Genomic DNA, 18,513 nt, shown 5'->3' with positions numbered 1-18,513 from the left:
TTTAAGGTTTTGTGCAATTTCGAGCATAACTTGTTCTATTGGCAACTTTAGCTAACGAAACATTGTACGAAAGCTGAATTAGCAAGTTATACTTCTAAGAACACTAGATAGAGTGCAACAGTGCACTTTACTGCTTTACGAATGCTTAATTCTTTCCATAGATGAGCTTTTCAAGTTTTGTCCATTTTCAAAAATAACTTGTTTTATTGGCATGTTTATCGAACGAAACGTTGTACAAAAGCTAAACTAGCAAGTTACACTTCTAACGACACTAAATAGAGTACAACGGTCCACTTTGATGCTTTAGGAATGCTCAATTCTGTCCATAGACAAACTTTTCAAGTTTTGTGCAATTTGAAACATAACTTGGTCTATTGGTATCTTTACCAAACGAAACGTTTTACGAAAGCTAAACTCGCAAGTTAGACTGCCAAGAACACTAAATAGAGTACAATGGTCGACTTTGATGCTTTATGAACGCTCAATTCTGTCGATACACGATCTTTTAAGGTTTTGTGCAATTTCAAGCATAACTTGGTCTATTGGCAACTTTAGCTAACGAAACATTGTACGAAAGCTGAATTAGTAAGTTAGACTTCTAAGAACACTAAATAGAGTGCAACGGTGCAGTTTGATGCTTTACGAATGCTCAATTCTGTCCATAGACGAGCTTTTCAAGTTTTGTGCATTTTTAGAAATGACTTGTTTTATTGGCATCTTTATTGAACGAAACGTTGTACAAAAGCTAAACTAGCAAGTTACACTTCTAACGACACTAGATAGGGTACAACGATCCACTTTGATGCTTTAGGAATGCTCAATTCTGTCCATAGGCAAAATTTTCATGTTTTGTGCAATTTGAAACATAATTTGGTCTATTGGTATCTTTACCTAACGAAAAGTTGTACATAAGCAAAACTAGCAAGTTAGACTGCTAGGAACACTAAATATAGTACAACGGACCACTTTGATGCTTTGGGAATGCTCAATTCTGTCCATATATGAGCTCTTAAGCTTTTGTGCAATTTCAAGCATAACTTGGTCTATTGGAAACTTTAGCTAACGAAATGTTGTACGAAAGCTGAATTAGCAAGATAGACTTCTAAGAACACTAAATAGAGTGCAACGGTGCACTTTGATGTTTTACGAATGCTCAATGCTATCCATAGATGAGCTTTTCAAGTTTTGAGCATGTTCAAAAATAGCTTGTTTTATTGGCATCTTTATCGAACGAAACGTTGTACAAAAGCTAAACTAGCAAGTTAGACTGCTAAGAACACTAAATAGAGTACAACGGTCCACTTTGAACCTTTGGGAATGCTCTATTATGTCCATAGATGAGCTTTTAAGGTTTTGTGCAATTTCAAGCATAACTTGGTCTATTGGCAACTTTAGCTAACGAAACGTTGTACGAAAGCTGAAATAGCAAGTTAGACTTCTAAGAACACTAAATAGAGTGCAACGGTGCACTTTGATGCTTTACGAATGCTAAATGCTGTCCATAGACGATCTTTTCAAGTGTTGTGCATTTTCAAAAATAACTTGTTTTATTGGCATCTTTATCGAACGAAACGTTGTACAAAAGCAAAACTAGCAACTTACACTTCTAACGACACTGAATAGAGTACAACGGTCCACTTTGATGCTTTAGGAATGCTCAATTCTGTCCATAGACAAACTTTACAAGTTTTGTGCAATTTGAAACATAACTTGGTCTATTGGTCGCTTTAGCTAACAAAATGTTGTACGAAAGCTAAACTAGCAAGGTAGACTGCTAAGAACACTAGACGGAGTACAACGGTCGACTTTGATGATTTGGGAATGGGCAATTCTGTCCATATATGAGCTTTTAAGGTTTTGTGCAATTTCAAGTGTAACTTGGTCTATTGGCATCTTCACCTAACGAAACGTTGTACGAAAGCTAAACTAGCAAGTTAGACTTCTAAGAACACTAAATGAAGTGCAACGGTCCACTTTGATGCTTTACGAATGCTCAATTCTTTCCATAGACGAGCTTTTCAAGTTTTCTGCATTTTCAAAAATGACTTGTTTTATTGGCATCTTTATTGAACGAAACGTTGTACAAAAGCTAAACTAGCAAGTTACACTTCTAACGACACTAGATAGGGTACAACGGTCCAGTTTGATGCTTTAGGAATGCTCAATTCTGTCTATAGACAAACTTTTCAAGTTTTGTGCAATTTGAAACATAACTTGGTCTATTGGTATCTTTACCTAACGAAATGTTGTACGAAAGCTGAATTAGCAAGATAGACTTCTAAGAACACTAAATAGAGTGCAACGGTGCACTTTGATGGTTTGCGAATGCTCAATTCTGTCCATAGATGAGCTTTTCAAGTTTTGAGCATGTTCAAAAATAGCTTGTTTTATTGGCATCTTTATCGTACGAAACGTTGTACAAAAACTAAACTAGCAAGTTAGACTGCTAAGAACACTAAATAGAGTACAATGGTCCACTTTGATGCTTTGGGAATGCTCTATTATGTCCATAGATGAGCTTTTAAGGTTTTGTGCAATTTCAAGCATAACTTGGTCTTTTGGCAACTTTAGCTAACGAAACGTTGTACGACAGCTGAATTAGCAAGTAATACTTCTAAGAACACTAGATAGAGTACAACGGTGCACTTTACTGCTTTACGAATGCTTAATTCTGTCCATAGATGAGATTTTCAAGTTTTGTGCATTTTCAAAAATAACTTGTTTTATTGGCATGTTTATCGAACGAAACGTTGTACAAAAGCTAAACTAGCAAGTTACACTTCTAACGACACCAAATAGAGTACAACAGTCCACTTTGATGCTTTAGGAATGCTCAATTCTGTCCATAGATGAACTTTTCAAGTTTTGTGCAATTTGAAACATAACTTGTTCTATTGGTATGTTTACCTAGCGAAACGTTGTACGAAAGCTAAACTAGCAAGTTAGACTGCTAAGAACGCTAAATATAGTAGAAGGGTCCACTTTGATGCTTTCGGAACGCTCAATTCTGTCCATAGATGAGGTTTTAAGGTTTTGCGCAATTTCAAGCATAACTTCGTCTATTGGCAACTTTAGCTTACGAAACGTTGTACGAAAGCTAAATTAGCAAGTTAGACTTCCAAGAACACTAAATAGAGTGCAACGGTGCACTTTGATGCTTTACGAATGCTCAATGCTGTCCATAGACGATCTTTCCAAGTTTTGTGCATTTTCAAAAATAACTTGTTTTATTGGCATCTTTATCGAACGAAACGTTGTACAAAAGCTAAACTAGCAAGTTACACTTCTAACGACACAGAATAGAGTACAACGGTCCACTTTGATGCGTTGGGAATGCTCAATTATGTCTATAGATGAGCTTTTAAGGTTTTGTGCAATTTCGAGCATAACTTGTTCTATTGGAACCTTTAGCTAACGAAACGTTGTACGAAAGCTGAATTAGCAAGTTATACTTCTAAGAACACTAGATAGAGTGCAACGGTGCACTTTACTACTTTACGAATGCTTAATTCTTTCCATAGATGAGCTTTTCAAGTTTTGTCCATTTTCAAAAATAACTTGTTTTATTGGCATGTTTATCGAACGAAACGTTGTACAAAAGCTAAACTAGCAAGTTACACTTCTAACGACACTAAATAGAGTACAACGGTCCACTTTGATGCTTTAGGAATGCTCAATTCTGTCCATAGACAAACTTTTCAAGTTTTGTGCAATTTGAAACATAACTTGGTCTATTGGTATCTTTACCAAACGAAACGTTGTACGAAAGCTAAACTCGCAAGTTAGACTGCCAAGAACACTAAATAGAGTACAACGGTCGACTTTGATGCTTTATGAATGCTCAATTCTGTCCATACACTATCTTTTAAGGTTTTGTGCAATTTCAAGCATAACATGGTCTTTTGGCAACTTTAGCTAACGAAACATTGTACGAAAGCTGAATTAGTAAGTTAGACTTCTAAGAACACTAAATAGAGTGCAACGGTGCACTTTGATGCTTTACGAATGCTCAATTCTGTCCATAGACGAGCTTTTCAAGTTTTGTGCATTTTCAAAAATGACTTGTTTTATTGGCATCTTTATTGAACGAAACGTTGTACAAAAGCTAAACTAGCAAGTTACACTTCTAACGACACTAGATAGGGTACAACGGTCCACTTTGATGCTTTAGGAATGCTCAATTCTGTCCATAGACAAAATTTTCATGTTTTGTGCAATTTGAAACATAATTTGGTCTATTGGTATCTTTACCTAACGAAAAGTTGTACATAAGCAAAACTAGCAAGTTAGACTGCTAGGAACACTAAATATAGTACAACGGACCACTTTGATGCTTTGGAAATGCTCAATTCTGTCGATAGATGAGCTCTTAAGCTTTTGTGCAATTTCAAGCATAACTTGGTCTATTGGAAACTTAAGCTAACGAAATGTTGTACGAAAGCTGAATTAGCAAGATAGACTTCTAAGAACACTAAATAGAGTGCAACGGTGCACTTTGATGGTTTACGAATGCTCAATTCTGTCCATAGATGAGCTTTTCAAGTTTTGAGCATGTTCAAAAATAGCTTGTTTTATTGGCATCTTTATCGAACGAAACGTTGTACAAAAGCTAAACTAGCAAGTTAGACTGCTAAGAACACTAAATAGAGTACAACGGTCCACTTTGAACCTTTGGGAATCCTCTATTATGTCCATAGATGATCTTTTAAGGTTTTGTGCAATTTCAAGCATAACTTGGTCTATTGGCAACTTTAGCTAACGAAACGTTTTACGAAAGCTGAAATAGCAAGTTAGACTTCTAAGAACACTAAATAGAGTGCAACGGTGCACTTTGATGCTTTACGAATGCTAAACTGGCAAGGTAGACTGCTATGAACACTAGACGGAGTACAACGGTCGACTTTGATGATTTGGGAATGGACAATTCTGTCCATAGATGAGCTTTTAAGGTTTTGTGCAATTTCAAGTATAACTTGGTCTATTGGCATCTTCACCTAACGAAACGTTGTACGAAAGCTAAACTAGCAAGTTAGACTTCTAAGAACACTAAATGAAGTACAACGGTTCACTTTGATGCTTTACGAATGCTCAATTCTGTCCATAGACGAGCTTTTCAAGTTTTCTGCATTTTCAAAAATGATTTGTTTTATTGGCATCTTTATTGAACGAAACGTTGTACAAAAGCTAAACTAGCAAGTTACACTTCTAATGACACTAGATAGGGTACAACGGTCCAGTTTGATGCTTTAGGAATGCTCAATTCTGTCTATAGACAAACTTTTCAAGTTTTGTGCAATTTGAAACATAATTTGGTCTATTGGTATCTTTACCTAACGAAAAGTTGTACATAGGCAAAACTAGCAAGTTAGACTGCTAGGAACACTAAACATAGTACAACAGACCACTTTGATGCTTTGGGAATGCTCAATTCTTTCCATAGATGAGCTCTTAAGGTTTTGTGCAATTTCAAGCATAACTTGGTCTATTGGAAACTTTAGCTAATGAAATGTTGTACGAAAGCTGAATTAGCAAGATAGACTTCTAAGAACACTAAATAGAGTGCAACGGTGCACTTTGATGGTTTGCGAATGCTCAATTCTGTCCATAGATGAGCTTTTCAAGTTTTGAGCATGTTCAAAAATAGCTTGTTTTATTGGCATCTTTATCGAACGAAACGTTGTACAAAAACTAAACTAGCAAGTTAGACTGCTAAGAACACTAAATAGAGTGCAACGGTCCACTTTGATGCTTTGGGAATGCTCTATTATGTCCATAGATGAGCTTTAAAGGTTTTGTGCAATTTCAAGCATAACTTGGTCTTTTGGCAACTTTAGCTAACGAAACGTTGTACGAAAGCTGAATTAGCAAGTTATACTTCTAAGAACACTAGATAGAGTGCAACGGTGCACTTTACTGCTTTACGAATGCTTAATTCTGTCCATAGATGAGCTTTTCAAGTTTTGTGCATTTTCAAAAATAACTTGTTTTATTGGCATCTTTATCGAACGAAACGTTGTACAAAAGCTAAACTAGCAAGTTACACTTCTAACGACACTAGATAGGGTACAACGGTCCAGTTTGATGCTTTAGCAATGCTCAATTCTGTCTATAGACAAACTTTTCAAGTTTTGTGCAATTTGAAACATAATTTGGTCTATTGGTATCTTTACCTAACGAAAAGTTGTACATAGGCAAAACTAGCAAGTTAGACTGCTAGGAACACTAAACATAGTACAACAGACCACTTTGATGCTTTGGGAATACTCAATTCTGTCCATAGATGAGCTCTTAAGGTTTTGTGCAATTTCAAGCATAACTTGGTCTATTGGAAACTTTAGCTAATGAAATGTTGTACGAAAGCTGAATTAGCAAGATATACTTCTAAGAACACTAAATAGAGTGCAACGGTGCACTTTGATGGTTTGCGAATGCTCAATTCTGTCCATAGATGAGCTTTTCAAGTTTTGAGCATGTTCAAAAATAGCTTGTTTTATTGGCATCTTTATCGAACGAAACGTTGTACAAAAACTAAACTAGCAAGTTAGACTGCTAAGAACACTAAATAGAGTACAACGGTCCACTTTGAAGCTTTGGGAATGCTCTATTATGTCCATAGATGAGCTTTTAAGGTTTTGTGCAATTTCAAGCATAACTTGGTCTATTGGCAACTTTAGCTAACGAAACGTTGTACGAAAGCTGAATTAGCAAGTAATACTTCTAAGAACACTAGATAGAGTGCAACGGTGCACTTTACTGCTTTACGAATGCTTAATTCTGTCCATAGATGAGCTTTTCAAGTTTTGTGCATTTTCAAAAATAACTTGTTTTATTGGCATGTTTATCGAACGAAACGTTGTACAAAAGCTAAACTAGCAAGTTACACTTCTAACGACACTAAATAGAGTACAACGGTCCACTTTGATGCTTTAGGAATGCTCAATTTTGTCCATAGACAAACTTTTCAAGTTTTGTGCAATTTGAAACATAACTTGGTCTATTGGTATCTTTACCAAACGAAACGTTGTACGAAAGCTAAACTCGCAAGTTAGACTGCCAAGAACACTAAATAGAGTACAACGGTCGACTTTGATGCTTTATGAATGCTCAATTCTGTCCATACACGATCTTTTAAGGTTTTGTGCAATTTCAAGCATAACTTGGTCTATTGGCAACTTTAGCTAACGAAACATTGTACGAAAGCTGAAATAGTAAGTTAGACTTCTAAGAACACTAAATAGAGTGCAACGGTGCACTTTGATGCTTTACGAATGCTCAATTCTGTCCATAGACGAGCTTTTCAAGTTTTGTGCATTTTCAAAAATGACTTGTTTTATTGGCATCTTTATTGAACGAAACGTTGTACAAAAGCTAAACTTCCAAGTTACACTTCTAACGACACTAGATAGGGTACAACGGTCCACTTTGATGCTTTAGGAATGCTCAATTCTGTCCATAGACAAAATTTTCATGTTTTGTGCAATTTGAAACATAATTTGGTCTATTGGTATCTTTACCTAACGAAAAGTTGTACATAAGCAAAACTAGCAAGTTAGACTGCTAGGAACACTAAATATAGTACAACGGACCACTTTGATGCTTTGGGAATGCTCAATTCTGTCCATAGATGAGCTCTTAAGCTTTTGTGCAATTTCAAGCATAACTTGGTCTATTGGAAACTTTAGCTAACGAAATATTGTACGAAAGTTGAATTAGCAAGATAGACTTCTAAGAACACTAAATAGAGTGCAACGGTGCACTTTGATGGTTTACGAATGCTCAATTCTGTCCATAGATGAGCTTTTCAAGTTTTGAGCATGTTCAAAAATAGCTTGTTTTATTGGCATCTTTATCGAACGAAACGTTTTACAAAAGCTAAACTAGGAAGTTAGACTGCTAAGAACACTAAATAGAGTACAGCGGTCCACTTTGAACCTTTGGGAATGCTCTATTATGTCCATAGATGAGCTTTTAAGGTTTTGTGCAATTTCAAGCATAACTTGGTCTATTGGCAACTTTAGCTAACGAAACGTTGTACGAAAGCTGAAATAGCAAGTTAGACTTCTAAGAACACTAAATGGAGTGCAACGGTGCACTTTGATGCTTTACGAATGCTCAATGCTGTCCATAGACGATCTTTTCAAGTTTTGTGCATTTTCAAAAATAACTTGTTTTATTGGCATCTTTATCGAACGAAACGTTGTACAAAAACTAAACTAGCAAGTTACACTTCTAACGACACTGAATAGAGTACAACGGTCCACTTTGATGCTTTAGAAATGCTCAATTCTGTCTATAGACAAACTTTACAAGTTTTGTGCAATTTGAAACATAACTTGGTCTATTGGTCTCTTTAGCTAACAAAACGTTGTACGAAAGCTAAACTAGCAAGGTAGACTGCTAAGAACACTAGACGGAGTACAACGGTCGACTTTGATGATTTGGGAATGGGCAATTCTGTCCATAGATGAGCTTTTAAGGTTTTGTGCAATTTCAAGTATAACTTGGTCTATTGGCATCTTCACCTAACGAAACGTTGTACGAAAGTTAAACTAGCAAGTTAGACTTCTAAGAACACTAAATGAAGTACAACGGTCCACTTTGATGCTTTACGAATGCTCAATTATGTCCATAGACGAGCTTTTCAAGTTTTGTGCATTTTCAAAAATGACTTGTTTTATTGGCATCTTTATTGAATGAAACGTTGTACAAAAGCTAAACTAGCAAGTTACACTTCTAACGACACTAGATAGGGTACAACGGTCCAGTTTGATGCTTTAGCAATGCTCAATTCTGTCTATAGACAAACTTTTCAAGTTTTGTGCAATTTGAAACATAATTTGGTCTATTGGTATCTTTACCTAACGAAAAGTTGTACATAGGCAAAACTAGCAAGTTAGACTGCTAGGAACACTAAACATAGTACAACAGACCACTTTGATGCTTTGGGAATGCTCAATTCTGTCCATAGATGAGCTCTTAAGGTTTTGTGCAATTTCAAGCATAACTTGGTCTATTGGAAACTTTAGCTAATGAAATGTTGTACGAAAGCTGAATTAGCAAGATATACTTCTAAGAACACTAAATAGAGTGCAACGGTGCACTTTGATGGTTTGCGAATGCTCAATTCTGTCCATAGATGAGCTTTTCAAGTTTTGAGCATGTTCAAAAATAGCTTGTTTTATTGGCATCTTTATCGAACGAAACGTTGTACAAAAACTAAACTAGCAAGTTAGACTGCTAAGAACACTAAATAGAGTACAACGGTCCACTTTGAAGCTTTGGGAATGCTCTATTATGTCCATAGATGAGCTTTTAAGGTTTTGTGCAATTTCAAGCATAACTTGGTCTATTGGCAACTTTAGCTAACGAAACGTTGTACGAAAGCTGAATTAGCAAGTAATACTTCTAAGAACACTAGATAGAGTGCAACGGTGCACTTTACTGCTTTACGAATGCTTAATTCTGTCCATAGATGAGCTTTTCAAGTTTTGTGCATTTTCAAAAATAACTTGTTTTATTGGCATGTTTATCGAACGAAACGTTGTACAAAAGCTAAACTAGCAAGTTACACTTCTAACGACACTAAATAGAGTACAACGGTCCACTTTGATGCTTTAGGAATGCTCAATTCTGTCCATAGACAAACTTTTCAAGTTTTGTGCAATTTGAAACATAACTTGGTCTATTGGTATCTTTACCTAACGAAACGTTGTACGAAAGCTAAACTCGCAAGATAGACTGCCAAGAACACTAAATAGAGTATAACTGTCGACTTTGATGCTTTATGAATGCTCAATTTTGTCCATACACGATCTTTTAAGGTTTTGTGCAATTTCAAGCATAACTTGGTCTATCAGCAACTTTAGCTAACGAAACATTATACGAAAGCTGAATTAGCAAGTTAGACTTCTAAGAACACTAAATAGAGTGCAACGGTGCACTTTGATACTTTACGAATGCTCAATGCTGTCCATAGACGATCTTTTCAAGTTTTGTGCATTTTCAAAAATAACTTGTTTTATTTGCATCTTTATCGAACGAAACGTTGTACAAAAGCTAAACTATCAAGTTACTCTTCTAACGACACTGAATAGAGTACAACGGTCCACTTTGATGCTTTGGGAATGCTCAATTATGTCCATAGATGAGCTTTTAAGGTTTTGTGCAATTTGGAGCATAACTTGTTCTATAGGCAACTTTAGCTAAAGAAACGTTGTACGAAAGCTGAATTAGCAAGTTATACTTCTAAGAACACTAGATAGAGTGCAACGGTGCACTTTACTGCTTTACGAATGCTTAATTCTGTCCATAGATGAGCTTTTCAAGTTTTGTGCATTTTCAAAAATAACTTGTTTTATTGGCATGTTTACCGAACGAAACGTTGTACAAAAGCTAAACTAGCAAGTTACACTTCTAACGACACTAAATAGAGTACAACGGTCCACTTTGATGCTTTAGGAATGCTCAATTCTGTCCATAGACAAACTTTTCAAGTTTTGTGCAATTTGAAACATAACTTGGTCTATTGGTATCTTTACCTAACGAAACGTTGTACGAAAGCTAAACTCGCAAGTTAGACTGCCAAGAACACTAAATAGAGTACAACGGTCGACTTTGATGCCTTATGAATGCTCATTTCTGTCCATACACGATCTTTTAAGGTTTTATGCAATTTCAAGCATAACTTGGTCTATTGGCAACTTTAGCTAACGAAACATTGTACGAAAGCTGAATTAGCAAGTTAGACTTCTAAGAACACTAAATAGAGTGCAACGGTGCACTTGGATGGTTTACAAATGCTCAATTCTGTCCATAGACGAGCTTTTCAAGTTTTGTGCATTTTCAGAAATGACTTGTTTTATTGGCATCTTTATTGAACGAAACGTTGTACAAAAGCTAAACTAGCAAGTTACATTTCTAACGACACTAGATAGGGTACAACGGTCCACTTTGATGCTTTAGGAATGCTCAATTCTGTCCATAGACAAAATTTTCATGTTTTGTGCAATTTGAAACATAATTTGGTCTATTGGTATCTTTACCTAACGAAAGGTTGTACATAAGCAAAACTAGCAAGTTAGACTATTAGGAACACTAAATATAGTACAACAGACCACTTTGACGCTTTGGGAATGCTCAATTCTGTCGATAGATGAGCTCTTAAGGTTTTGTGCAATTTCAAGCATAACTTGGTCTATTGGAAACTTTAGGTAACGAAATGTTGTACGAAAGCTGAATTAGCAAGATAGACTTCTAAGAACACTAAATAGAGTGCAATGGTGCACTTTGATAGTTTGCGAATGCTCAATTCTGTCCATAGATGAGCTTTTCAAGTTTTGAGCATGTTCAAAAATAGCTTGTTTTATTGGCATCTTTATCGAACGAAACGTTGTACAAAAGCTAAACTAGCAAGTTAGACTGCTAAGAACACTAAATAGAGTACAACGGTCCACTTTGAAGCTTTGGGAATGCTCTATTATGTCCATAGATGAGCTTTTAAGGTTTTGTGCAATTTCAAGCATAACTTGGTCTTTTGGCAACTTTAGCTAACGAAACGTTGTACGAAACCCGAATTAGCAAGTAATACTTCTAAGAACACTAGCTAGAGTGCAACGGTGCACTTTACTGCTTTACGAATGCTTAATTCTGTCCATAGATGAGCTTTTCAAGTTTTGTGCATTTTCAAAAATAACTTGTTTTATTGGCATGTTTATCGAACGAAACGTTGTACAAAAGCTAAACTAGCAAGTTACACTTCTAACGACACTAAATAGAGTACAACGGTCCACTTTGATGCTTTAGGAATGCTCAATTCTGTCCATAGACAAACTTTTCAAGTTTTGTGCAATTTGAAACATAACTTGGTCTATTGGTATCTTTACCTAACGAAACGTTGTACGAAAGCTAAACTCGCAAGATAGACTGCCAAGAACACTAAATAGAGTATAACTGTCGACTTTGATGCTTTATGAATGCTCAATTTTGTCCATACACGATCTTTTAAGGTTTTGTGCAATTTCAAGCATAACTTGGTCTATCGGCAACTTTAGCTAACGAAACATTGTACGAAAGCTGAATTAGCAAGTTAGACTTCTAAGAACACTAAATAGAGTGCAACGGTGCACTTTGATGCTTTACGAATGCTCAATGCTGTCCATAGACGATCTTTTCAAGTTTTGTGCATTTTCAAAAATAACTTGTTTTATTTGCATCTTTATCGAACGAAACGTTGTACAAAAGCTAAACTATCAAGTTACACTTCTAACGACACTGAATAGAGTACAACGGTCCACCTTGATGCTTTGGGAATGCTCAATTATGTCCATAGATGAGCTTTTAAGGTTTTGTGCAATTTGGAGCATAACTTGTTCTATAGGCAACTTTAGCTAAAGAAACGTTGTACGAAAGCTGAATTAGCAAGTTATACTTCTAAGAACACTAGATAGAGTGCAACGGTGCACTTTACTGCTTTACGAATGCTTAATTCTGTCCATAGATGAGCTTTTCAAGTTTTGTGCATTTTCAAAAATAACTTGTTTTATTGGCATGTTTACCGAACGAAACGTTGTACAAAAGCTAAACTAGCAAGTTACACTTCTAACGACACTAAATAGAGTACAACGGTCCACTTTGATGCTTTTGGAATGCTCAATTCCGTCCATAGACAAACTTTTCAAGTTTTGTGCAATTTGAAACATAACTTGGTCTATTGGTATCTTTACCTAACGAAACGTTGTACGAAAGCTAAACTCGCAAGTTAGACTGCCAAGAACACTAAATAGAGTACAACGGTCGACTTTGATGCCTTATGAATGCTCATTTCTGTCCATACACGATCTTTTAAGGTTTTATGCAATTTCAAGCATAACTTGGTCTATTGGCAACTTTAGCTAACGAAACATTGTACGAAAGCTGAATTAGCAAGTTAGACTTCTAAGAACACTAAATAGAGTGCAACGGTGCACTTGGATGCTTTACAAATGCTCAATTCTGTCCATAGACGAGCTTTTCAAGTTTTGTGCATTTTCAGAAATGACTTGTTTTATTGGCATCTTTATTGAACGAAACGTTGTACAAAAGCTAAACTAGCAAGTTACACTTCTAACGACACTAGATAGGGTACAACGGTCCACTTTAATGCTTTAGGAATGCTCAATTCTGTCCATAGACAAAATTTTCATGTTTTGTGCAATTTGAAACATAATTTGGTCTATTGGTATCTTTACCTAACGAAAAGTTGTACATAAGCAAAACTAGCAAGTTAGACTATTAGGAACACTAAATATAGTACAACAGATCACTTTGATGCTTTGGGAATGCTCAATTCTGTCCATAGATGAGCTCTTAAGGTTTTGTGCAATTTCAAGCATAACTTGGTCTATTGGAAACTTTAGGTAACGAAATGTTGTACGAAAGCTGAATTTGCAAGATAGACTTCTAAGAACACTAAATAGAGTGCAATGGTGCACTTTGATAGTTTGCGAATGCTCAATTCTGTCCATAGATGAGCTTTTCAAGTTTTGAGCATGTTCAAAAATAGCTTGTTTTATTGGCATCTTTATCGAACGAAACGTTGTACAAAAGCTAAACTAGCAAGTTAGACTGCTAAGAACACTAAATAGAGTACAACGGTCCACTTTGAAGCTTTGGGAATGCTCTATTATGTCCATAGATGAGCTTTTAAGGTTTTGTGCAATTTCAAGCATAACTTGGTCTATTGGCAACTTTAGCTAACGAAACGTTGTACGAAAGCTGAATTAGCAAGTTAGACTTCTAAGAACACTAAATAGAGTGCAACGGTGTACTTTGATGCTTTACGAATGCTCAATGCTGTCCATAGACGATCTTTTCAAGTTTTGTGCATTTTCAAAAAAACTTGTTTTATTGGCATCTTTATCGAACGAAATGTTGTACAAAAGCTAAACTAGAAAGTTACACTTCTAACGACACTGAATAGTGTAAAACGGTCCACTTTGATGTTTTAGGAATGCTCAATTCTGTCCATGGACAAACTTTACAAGTTTTGTGCAATTTGAAACATAACTTGGTCTATTGGTCTCTTTACCTAACAAAACGCTGTACGAAAGCTAATCCAGCAAGGTAGACTGCTAAGAACACTAGACAGAGTACAACGGTCGACTTTGATGCTTTGGGAATGGGCAATTCTGTCCATAGATGAGCTTTTAAGGTTTTGTGCAATTTCAAGTATAACTTGGTCTATTGGCATCTTCACCTAACGAAACGTTGTACGAAAGCTAAACTAGCAAGTTAGACTTCTAAGAACACTAAATGGAGTACAACGGTCCACTTTGATGCTTTACGAATGCTCAATTCTGTCCATAGACGAGCTTTTCAAGTTTTGTGCATTTTCAAAAATGACTTGTTTTATTGGCATCTTTATTGAACGAAACGTTGTACAAAAGCTAAACTAGCAAGTTACACTTCTAATGACACTAGGTAGGGTACAACGGTCCAGTTTGATGCTTTAGGAATCCTCAATTCTGTCCATAGACAAACTTTCAAGTTTTGTGCAATTTGAAACATAATTTGGTCTATTGGTATCTTTACCTAACGAAAAGTTGTACATAAGCAAAACCAGCAAGTTAGACTGCTAGGAACACTAAATATAGTACAACGAACCACTTTGATGCTTTGGGAATGCTCAATTCTGTCCATAGAGGAGCTCTTAAGGTTTTGTGCAATTTCAAGCATAACTTGGTCTATTGGAAACTTTAGCTAATGAAATGTTGTACGAAAGCTGAATTAGCAAGATAGACTTCTAAGAACACTAAATAGAGTGCAACGGTGCACTTTGATGGTTTGCGAATGCTCAATTCTGTACATAGATGAGCTTTTCAAGTTTTGAGCATGTTCAAAAATAGCTTGTTTTATTGGAATCTTTATCGAGCGAAACGTTGTACAAAAGCTAAACTAGCAAGTTAGACTGCTAAGAACACTAAATAGAGTACAACAGTCCACTTTGATGCTTTGGGAATGCTTTATTATGTCCATCGATGAGCTTTTGAGGTTTTGTGCAATTTCAAGCATAACTTGGTCTATTGGTCTCTTTACCTAACAAAACGCTGTACGAAAGCTAAACTAGCAAGGTAGACTGCTAAGAACACTAGACAGAGTACAACGGTCGACTTTGATGCTTTGGGAATGGGCAATTCTGTCCATAGATGAGCTTTTAAGGTTTTGTGCAATTTCGAGTATAACTTGGTCTATTGGCATCTTCACCTAACAAAACGTTGTACGAAATCTAAACTAGCAAGTTAGACTTCTAAGAACACTAAATGGAGTACAACGGTCCACTTTCATGCTTTACGAATGCTTAATTCTGTCCATAGACGAGCTTTTCAAGTTTTGTGCATTTTCAACAATAACTTGTTCTATTGGCATCTTTATCGAACGAAACATTGTACAAAAGCCAAATTAGCAAGTTAGACTGCTAAGAACACTAAATAGAGTACATCGGTCCACTTTGATGCTTTGGGAATGCTCAATTCTGTCCATAGATGAGCTTTTAAGGTTTTGTGCAATTTGAAACATAACTTGGTTTATTGGCGTTTTTATCGAACGAAACATTGTACAAAAGCTAAACTACCAAGTAAGACTTCTATGAACACTAAATAGAGTACAACGGTCCACTTTGATGCTTTAGGAATGCTCAATTTTGTCCATAGATGAGCTTTTAAGCTTTTGTGAAATTTCAAGCATAACTTGGTCTATTGGCATCTTTACCTAACGAAACATTGTACGAATGCTAAACTAGCAAGTTAGACTGCTAAGAACACTAAATAGAGTACAACGGTCCACTTTGATGCTTTGGGAATGCTCAATTTTGTCCATAGATGAGCTTTTAAGGTTTTGTGCAATTTCAAGCATAACATTGTCTATTGGCATCTTTACCTAACGAAACGTTGTACGAAAGCTAAACTAGCAAGTTAGACTTCTAAGAACACTAAATAGAGTATAACGGTCCACTTTGATGCTTTAGGAATGCTCAATTCTGTCCATAGGCAAACTTTTCAAGTTTTGTGCAATTTGAAACATAACTTGGTCTATTGGTATCTTTACCTAACGAAAATTTGTACGAAAGCTAAACTAGCAAGGCAGACTGCTAAGAACACTAAATAGAGTACAACGGTCCACTTTGATGATTTGGGAATGCTCATCTGTCCATAGATAATCTTTTAAGGTTTTGTGCAACTTCAAGCATAACCTCGTCTTATGGCATCTTTATCTAACGAAACGTTGTACGAAAGCTAAACTAGCAAGTTACACTTCTAACGACACTAAATAGAGTACAACGGTCCACTTTGATTCTTTAGGAATGCTCAATTCTGTCCATGGACAAACTTTTCAAGTTTTGTGCAATTTCAACCATAACTTTTTCTATTGGCATCTTTATCGAACAAAACGTTGTACAAAAGCCAAACTAGCGAGTTAGACTGGTAAGAACACTAAATAGAGTACAACGGTCCACTTTGATGCTTTGGGAATGCTCATTTCTGTCCATAGATGAGCTTTTAAGGTTTTGTGCAATTTGAAACATAACATGGTCCATTGGCATCTTTACCGAATGAAACGTTGTACGAAAGCTAAACTAGCAAGTTAGACTTCTAAGAACACTAAATAGAGTACAATGGTCCACTTTGATGCTTTAGGGATGCTCAATTCTATCCATAGACAAACTTTTCAAGTTTTGTGCAATTTGAAACATAACTTGGTCTACTGATATCTTTACCTAACAAAACGTTGTACGAAAGCTAAACTAGCAAGTTAGACTGCTAAGAACACTTAATAGAGTACAACGGTCCACTTCGATGCTTTGGGAATGCTCATCTGTCCATAGATAATCTTTTAAGGTTTTGTGCAACTTCAAGCATAACCTCGTCTTATGGCATCTTTATCTAACGAAACGTTGTACGAAAGCTAAACTAGCAAGTTACACTTCTAACGACACTAAATAGAGTACAACGGTCCACTTTGATGCTTTAGGAATGCTCAATTCTGTCCATGGACAAACTTTTCAAGTTTTGTGCAATTTGAAACATGACTTGGTCTACTGGTATCTTTACCGAACGAAACGTTGTACGAAAGCTAAACTCGCAACGTAGACTGCTAAAAACACTAAATAGAGTACAACGGTCGACTTTGATACTTTGGGAATGCTCAATTCTGTGCATAGATGAGCTTTTAAGGTTTTGTGCAATTTCAAGCATAACTTGGTCTATTGGCATCTTTACCTAACGAAACGTTGTACGAAAGCTAAACTAGCAAGTTAGACTGCTAAGAACACTAAATAGAGTACAATGGTCCACTTTGACACATCGGGAATGCTCAATTAAGTCCATAGATGAGCTTTTCAAGTTTTGTGCATTTTCAAACATAACTTGGTTTATTGGCATCTTTATCTAACGAAACATTGTACAAAAGCTAAACTAGCAAGGAAGACTTCTACGAACACTAAATAGGGTACAACGGTCCATTTTGATGCTTTAGGAATAATGAATTCTGACCATAGACAAACTTTTCAAGTTTTGTGCAATTTGAAACATAACTTGGTCTATTGCTATCTTACCTAACGAAACGTTGTACGAAAGCTATACTAGCAAGTTATACTGCTAAGAACACTAAATAGAGTACAACGGTCCACTTTGATGCTTTGGGAACGCTCAATTCTGTCCATAGACGAGCTTTTAAGGTTTTGTGCAATTTCAAGCATAACTTGGTCTATTGGCAACGTTAGCTAACGAAACGTTGTACGAAAGCTGAATTAGCAAGATAGACTTCTAAGAACACTAAATAGAGTGCAACGGTGCACTTTGATGCTTTACGAATGCTCAGTTCTATCCATAGACGAGCTTTTCAAGGTTTGTACATTTTCAAAAATAACTTCTTTTATTGGCATCTTTAGCGAACGAAACGTTGTACAAAAGCTAAACTAGCAAGTTAGACTGCTAAGATACCTAAATAGAGTACAACGGTCCACTTTGATGCTTTGGGAATGCTCAATTTTGTCCATAGATGAGCATTTAAGGTTTTGTGCAATTTCAAGCATAACTTGGTCTATTGGCATCTTTACCTAACGAAACGTTGTATGAAAGCTGAACTAGCAAGTTAGACTTCTAAGAACACTAAATAGAGTATAACGGTCCACTTTGATGCTTTAGGAATGCTCAGATCTGTCCATAGACAAACTTTTCAAGTTTTATGCAATTTGAAACATAACTTGGTCTATTGGTATCTTTCCCTAACGAAGCGTTGTACGAAAGCTAAACTAGCAAGGTAGACTGCAAAGAACACTAGATAGAGTACAACGGTCCACTTTGAAGCTTTGGGAACACTCAATTCTGTCCATAGATGAGCTTTTAAGGTTTTGTGCAATTTCAAGCGTAACTTGGTCTATTGGCATCTTTACCCAACGAAACATTGTACGAAAGCTAAACTAGCAAGTTAGACTTTTAAGAACACTAAATATAGTACAACGGTCCACTTTGATGCTTT

This window comes from Tripterygium wilfordii, chromosome 7 (genome assembly GCF_013401445.1).
Source record: "Tripterygium wilfordii isolate XIE 37 chromosome 7, ASM1340144v1, whole genome shotgun sequence".
NCBI classification, from domain to species: Eukaryota; Viridiplantae; Streptophyta; class Magnoliopsida; order Celastrales; family Celastraceae; genus Tripterygium; species Tripterygium wilfordii.
Note: the sequence above shows the minus strand (reverse complement) of the source record.